The 7,924-nt window shown below is 38.7% G+C and overlaps 1 long non-coding RNA gene across 1 annotated transcript in view; it reads right to left on the bottom strand.

Annotated features, from left to right (window-relative positions):
* The window catches only part of LOC138166640 (uncharacterized), a 3,368-nt gene extending 2,769 nt beyond the window's left edge, over positions 1-599 (bottom strand). Inside the window, exon 1 of the long non-coding RNA XR_011169668.1 lies at positions 364-599. This is a non-coding gene — a long non-coding RNA (uncharacterized lncRNA). The remainder of the gene's footprint in view (positions 1-363) is intronic.
* Positions 600-7,924: the final 7,325 nt, after the last annotated feature.

The raw sequence follows: 7,924 nt of genomic DNA, 5'->3' as shown, positions 1-7,924 counted from the left end.
AGAGAGAGACAGAGACAGAGACAGAGACAGAGAGAGACAGAGAGAGACAGAGAGACAGAGAGAGAGAGAGAAAACACTATTCTTATCACTCTATTGAAAATAATACTTACATCTCCACCCATGCCATATAAGACATTGTATCTATTATGAGGGAGATGTTGCTATCATTTTGCTAAGCTCCTATTAGAAGTCAATCTATAAATGCAATGAGTGGGGGTTGAGGCAGCTTTGGATGTTCTTACACTGGTTTCAAAGATGGAGCCAGTCTCTATCTTCTCATCTGCCTAGCAAACAATGAATTTCCCTTACGTTGCTTTCAGGAGCCCCTTCAGGTAAAGTAGTAATACAAGAAGGTTAACTTACCTTGAATCAACACCCAATGCCCTTCACCAGGAACTATGGGTGTTTAGGACTGCTGGAAGGTGAACTCCATTATGAAGCTTCCATAGCAACTAAGAGAGTTTGTTTTAGTATTTAGCATTTGGTTCACAGGAAGCTTTAAAAAAGGAGAAAAAAAAAACCCACCCCTTAGAAGAACTTATGGAGGAAGAAGACTCAGTTAAAATCCCACTTCAACAATAGCCAGCACTTTAAGATGCTTCATGGGTTTGTGAAGTCCTTTAAACATTGAATTTCTTTCAATTCTCACAGCAACCCTCATTTGACAAAACAGGAAACAGAGACTGAGAGAGGTTAAGGTTATTTAACCAAGGTCGCACAGCTAATAAATGCTGAATCCAGGTCTCTCCTACATCCAAGGCTAGCATTCTTTTGAATGTACCAGGCTATTTTCCACAGGCAAATGTGTAAATAGGGTAACATGAAGGAGAAACAGATTTAGATTGAGAGTTAGGGGAATCAGGGGCAAGCCTTGCTTCTGTCACCAGGCCTTGGAAAATCATGACACCCCTTTAGACTTCATTTTCCTCATCTATAAAATAGAGCTAAACTGAGAATCTCTTCTAACTTTGCCATTCTATGGTTCTAAGTATAATTTGAATGCTGAAGATAATCTACAAGAACAACACTTTGGTTATAGTTATCTGCAAAATCTATTCAGCCTTGTAGCTGCTTTTCTAGCATTTTTTTAATAAAAAAAAACAAACAAGTTTTCTACAAAGACAATTCTCTTTGTAGGGAGAAGGAAGCTGTAGTAAAGCTCTTTCCAGATTTATTGGTCTGTCATCAAGTAGCAACTGTCTATCAACTTTCCTGATTCCTCTCTACTTCAAACAAGTATAAATTAACACCATTCACTGTTTTTGTTTCTGTACAGACTTTGAAAACTATGACTAGAGACACAAGGCATCATACATATCTCCCCTTATTAAGATTTCAAAATATTATATAAAATAGTTTATTCATCCATTCATTCATTCTACTGAACTGATTCATCATTCATTCATTTATGAAGAAGAGACAACAACAGCATTTACTCATGAAGCACCAGCTTGGGGATATTCAAGGACAAATAACAGATGCTCTCCTGCCCTCAAGGAGTTTAATTTTAGATGCAATCATCCCTATCACTGCCTCACTTGAACTCCTTAATCACAAACTATAAAGAAAACAAATCTTAGAAAAGGCTAGGCGTAGAGAGAGGGCATGTACTTTAGTTTTTCTCAAGTCTGCCCTTCTTTCAAATCACTTGTTTTCCCCTAGCTAGAGGAAGATTATTTGCTCTCTTCCCTATCCTGTTCCCTAGAAAATGGGTAGTTTGTAGCAAAGTGATAGTTGTCTCAAATTGCTACTAACAAAAGAAACTCGGATGCCCCATGAAACTGGATGGAATAAATTACCTATGGGACCATATTCATTTTACAGGTATCACAGGGCATCACAGTCTGGTAAAGCCAATGATAATGATGCTACCTAGTGATTAAAGAGAGTTAAGCTGTCCATCTAAGTTTCCAATTTACTACCAAGAAGTGACACACCCATAGAGGTGGGAAGGGGCTCTTGAAATCCCATTTCCAGTTAGCAATCTTGCTTCCCCATCCCATGTCCCAAATTTGTCATCTAAGTATGTATCAGATATATCCCCTGCCATTCATTGAGTTAATGAAACAGTCTATTTAATTGTGGTTCCTGAAACTTCCAAACTGTCCCATCTTGTATGTAAATACCAAGCTGCACTGAAGAATGATGGAAACATCTAACTTTGCACATTACAGAAACAATTTATCTTTGTTCATTACGGTACCTGCTCTCCGTGTTCATCCTGTCCAGAAAACAAAGCTGTCGATTTTTAGGATGTGACTATCACAAAGTCCGATAGAATTGTTGGGGATAAAATACCTGTAGGTATTTTTTTTTATCACACCCTGTTTCACAGAAACATTCCCGTCTCTCTCTCTCTCTTTGTACATTTTGGAGTATGCATTAAAACAAAAATAAAGCTATGAATAGTTTAAGAAACCAAAATGGAACTGTGGTAAAAAAAAAAAAAAAACATTGATTCGAAACAATGACACAGTCTCAATGAGTTTCTCCAGATGAACATCTTCTGATGATGCCTTCCCTGTTTCACTTTTTTGTTTTCTATGTAGAAAAATCTGGAGAGGAAAAAAAGTGATTTTGCTATAAAAGAAAATGGTTGTCTATAGAATAAAAAGTCCAGGTTTGATCAATGAGTGACATGATTTCAATATTTCCATATTTTCAATAAGGGAAAAAACCCAGCCATGGCAAATGAAAACTGAGTCAACTGGAATGACATTTTCAACGTACAGGGTAATCATTTTCAATGTAATTCGCATGGTTCAGAACAATCTTCAATAGATTCTAATAAGCAGCAGGAACAGTAGCAAACAGTAGACCATATAATACTTACTGTTCTTAGGAGTTAATTCCCCAAACTTCTGCCCTCCTGGCCTTTGAGTACATAACTCTCCAGAGCAAGCCCAGCTCCAATCACAACCAGGCCTTTGGGGGCTGGTAATTCAGATGACACTCTCTCATAGGAGCCTCTGTGAAGGCAACAGCAGTACAACCACACAATAAAGGATGGAATTGCATTTGTCGTTGAAGAAGTTAAAATAGCTCTCTCTCTCTCTCTCTCTCTCTCTCTCTCTCTCTCTCTCTCTCTCTCTCTCTCTCTCTCTCTCTCACTCTCTCTCTCTCACTCTCACTCTCTCACTCTCTCTCATCCTCAAGGTATGGATGTATCCCCAATGTGCAAAAAAATAGATTTCTCTTGTTCCCTCCCCCACTTCACAAGGTTAAGAAATGTGTCCTTAACTTGTGTTTTCTGTTCTACTTCATGGGGCACAGTAAAGAATGGGGCAATGCAGCTGTCTTTTTTGTGTGTGTGTGGTACGTCTCACATGGGTGATTCACTTACTTAACAGGGTGAGTGTGTCTATTGCATTTGGACTCACATAATCAAAAAAAAAAAAGAAAGGAAGAAAGAGAAAAAAAATAAAATACTAAAGCTAAATCAATTTAACATACAGAAATTTACACATTTTTACCCTCTCCTCTTTAATAGTCTAGGATGTATTGGTGGCATAGCTAAGTTTGAAAAGTTTTATATAAATGAAAGTCACTGAAGCATAAATCACATAGGGCAGTGAAAACTGAGATGTAAGATGGAGATGAAATCTAAAAGCTAATTAAATTCACCAAGAGCCTCTCAAAAGGCAACATACCAGCTTCGCCTCCCATGCTAATATTTCGCTTTTGGAGGGTGCAATAAATAGAGAGTCTTTCATGGTTGTGCCTTTCACAATGTGATCCTTTAGCAAACCCTGATTGGGGGTGGGGGTGGAGATTAGATGCATGGATTACAGTACTGAATGGATGCCAGGGCCAAGATAAAAAGAATAGATAAGTCCAGGCTTCCGAGGAACTAAATTTGAAGCCAACCAGTAAAATGGATTGAACCTTATTACCTCGAGTCACTGAGAAATCCCCCAGACAGTTGAATGTAATTTGAAAAGGTCAGAAAAATATTTCCTACATGGTATTCTTGCTTCATGGTTTAAGGGTGTACATTTGTGAGGTGCCAACTCTAATCATTTTTATTGACTTTGCTATACAGAGACAGACAGACAATCAGGGAGGCAAGACTGATGGGGGAGGGAGATAAACTATCTTGGGTCTGAATTCAGCAATCTCGTTGAGTGTTTTCCAACTTCCAAATTGGGATGACTTTATGTCTCTCCATGGGTTGCAAGAGAATATCTACTGAGTGCATGAATGGTTTACGGAATCACAAAAGGAGAGCAAGTCATTGGAAAAATCTAGATACAATGGGAAGTTGTCTTGATTGTTGTTCCTTGAACCACCCAACCACTATGGGCTACAGATCATTAAGAGAGCAGAGGCATAGACAAGTTCACTTTTTGGGGAGAAGTGGCAAGGTTCAAACTGCACACAAGAAAGGGAATGGCTTATGTTCGTATTGCAGTATTTAATGTTCCCTTGGGGGTAGATGCCATTTTTGAATAAAACAACTAGATTGGCTGTGGGTGGCAAGAAGAAGGGCCCTCATTACAATAAGTTTGATCAGTGACTCAGGTGTCAAGTTTTAGTATCCATGGGGTCACTCAAAATATAATGAAAAGGATTGCTTCTGTGTTTGAAAGGGATTTGATTTCGAGAAAAACCTTTGTCAGCAATACATTTACAGTTATTTTTTTTTGTCATGCAATTAAAATCAAGGCGGATTTAACAATACAGAGTGATGTTATCCATCCAAACACTGCATGGGTTTAATTAACATTTGACTTTCCTTTCACTAAAGAGTCATTTGTTTGTGAGCCAAACACAAGCCTATTTACTCTTGCTCAACACACACTCACATGTACATACACACACACACACACGCACGCTAAAACTTTTTTCTTTTAATGGGTATACCGAAGAGATGCATAAGCTTGTTCTGGATTCATGAGACTTGCCTTACAAGCCTTTCAGGAGTCCAATAAGCTAGGTGTTTCTACTAGAAAAGGCTTAGCAATTCTCTGCTTTACAGGATGGCAAGAATTCCAAATCTAATAAGAACCTTGTCCCTTGAAGGACACTGAAAATTGAATGACCCTCATATTGTGTAGTTAACAACAGCACTGCTACTGGAAACACAATCACTAAATTATACATGTGACTTTTCATGATGCCCAATACAGATAAGATTGGTAGAATCTGCCCCCAAATCTAAATCTTTGGCATTAGAATGAGACATTTTTGCTTTTGAGAGGGAAAGCTTGACACAAATAGAGCAAACATTTATAGAACACTCAAGGTTTGCAAAACACTTGACATATGGCTGTTATCTCATTTGGTCTTCAGGACAGTCCTATGAGGTTGGTGGTGTTATTATCTCTATTTTATAAATGAAGAAACTAAGATGAACAGAGGTAAAGGAACGTAACCTCCAGCCACCATGGTCTACAGATCATTAAGAGAGAAGAGGTAGAGACAGACATGTATGTTCATTGGGGAGAAGGGACAAGGTTCAAACCCAACACAACAATGCCCAGGGTCCCCTGTTAATAAGTACCTGAATTAGGATTTGAACTCAGGTCTTTCTTGCTCTGTAAACCTCCCAATGAGAGTAGAGGTCATTTCATTCTTTGTCTCTGTATTCCTTATAACTACCACACCACTGGACATGCAGTAGACAATAAATGTCAGTAGATTGGCTGATTTTTCAGATCACAGCCAGACATTCAGCACTGCGCTTGTGGCTGAGTGCCTAGAATTTTCTTGTAAAGGAAAATATTGGGAAACACTTTGTTAAGGAATAGGAAAAAAAATGAATTACTTTACCTTGGTTGTACCTTGTATTTTTAAATGCAAAAAGTATTTATCATATTACTGAGAGATTTTTACCATATAGTGGAATGAGTCCTGGCCTAATAGGCAAGAAGATCCAAGTGATATATATTTGATGTATACTTGATATATATTTGACATATACTGGCTGTAACAAACAGTACAAGTGACAGATTATGTATTGAGAAACAGAACAGGAGAGTACCAGTTCTAGCCTAAGAGGACCCGAATGAAAACCTTGCCTCTGGTGCTATCTCTGTGATGTAGGGCAAATCATTTCGGGTTAACACTCTGGACCTTGTTTTCTCTTCAGTAAAATAGGGGGGTTGGACTGAGTAGCATCTGTGTTCCCTTCCAGGTCCTCATCCAGATTCCTAGGGGTTGTTGTGTTCCTTTAAGACATGAAAGGATTTGCCCATAGACATAGAGCCAATGGGTGGGTAAAGCCAGGATTAGAAAATGGATTTCTGACTTCAAATTTGGCATTTTTCACACTGTACCGTGCAATAGGATGGAAGTGAAGGATTCTGGGTAAAGGATGAACTGCAATAAACCTGTGTGTGTATATAAGGGAAGGGAATTTGGAAGCTAAGTTAGACTATATGGCATCTGAGGTCCCTTCCAGGTCTGTGTTCCTGTTCATATGATTCTTTTGTTCAATGATCTGTTGTTTGGGTTGGGTTGGGTTAGAGGCAGAGAAAAGAGAGATATCCTAGAAAGCTGCTGTATTAGTCCATATAAAAGTACCTAAATTAGGGTGGTGGCAGGTAGAATAGTAAATTGAAGACTAATCTGAAAAACAAAATGAAGAAGGTGGACTACATGATCTCTAGCCATTGTTCAGTTGTATCTGACTCTTACCCCATTTGGGGTTTTCTTGGCAGAGACACTGGAGTGATTTGCCATTTCCTTCTCCAGCTCATTTTATAGATGAAGAAACTGAGGCAAACATGGTTAAGTGACTTGCCCAGGATCACACAGCTAGCAAGTGTCTGAAGCCAGATTTGAACTCATAAAGATAAGTTTTCCTGACTCCAGGACCAGCACTCTATCCGCTGTTCACTCACCCAAACACTCACTCACTGACTTCTAATACTGGTTATTATGACCTCGTCGTGATGCAGAGCTCTATTTGAAATGACTTAGTGACTAAGGGCAATATTGAATGAATTAGAGGAAAAAAATGAAAGATGGCTCTATGGTTAGAAGCATTGATTCTTAAAGCAACTGTGTGCCCTTAACTCCCCTTTGTTAATAATGGAAAAGTCAGGAAGAGGAAAGTCTGGGGGAGAAGGACAAACTTAGTTATAAAGGTCCTACCCTTGACTCCATCAGTGATTTGGGGAATTCTGAACATGTTTGTCGTGATACAGTTAATGACTCTAAACTTGAGTGAAATGAGTTTCTTCTCCAGCTGAAACTGACAAAAGGCCTTCCTTTCTTTAGTCTTTTAATGTCACCTTTCAGTTAGATCTCCATCTCGACCCTAACACTGGATAGAGAATTTTAATTTTTTCCATCATAAATATATAAATAACCAACCTGAGACCTTTAGTAGGTAGGAGAACATCTTCCGGCCAGGAAGATTACAATTTATGTACTACTTAGCTTTAAAAGTCTGAGTAGAATGTCTGCTGGGGTGGGGAAAGAGCTGAGTGTTTAAAAAAATGTTTTTGTGCCTGGAACTCTTTGTTTTCTTTTGGACTAGACCTGTGATTTTGCCAATGTAGAGTGGAAAGCTTTTTGTGCAAAAATGACATTCTATGTGGCTCGTGGAGGTCAGGGTCAGCCTCATCATTGTCTTTGTAATCCCAGCACTAGGCACATAGTAGGTCTTTAATAAATGCTTGCTAATTGATTGCCATACCTACCTAAGAGTGTCATTTGCTTTTATTTACTCATCTGGAACAAACTTCTTATTTCATTGATGAAGGAACTTTAGGTGAGGGAAATCCCTTTACCCTTAAAAGCTGGTCACTCTTCTATAGGGCCTGGACCTAATCTTAGTAAATCCCTTAGCAAGGGTTGAGAAAAGAGTCACTTGTTCAATGTGACACTGTAGGTCTTGAACTCAGGACTTCTTGACTCAGAGATACAGCCCTTCTATCCAATTCACCACCCTACTCCATAGGAGTTTTGTGAGAAT

The sequence above is a fragment of the Petaurus breviceps genome, unplaced genomic scaffold (assembly GCF_028583685.1).
Source record: "Petaurus breviceps papuanus isolate PSGF00001 unplaced genomic scaffold, PetGlider_PUasm1.0 225, whole genome shotgun sequence".
Taxonomy (NCBI): Eukaryota; Metazoa; Chordata; class Mammalia; order Diprotodontia; family Petauridae; genus Petaurus; species Petaurus breviceps.
This window is presented reverse-complemented; position numbering and strand designations above follow the sequence as displayed.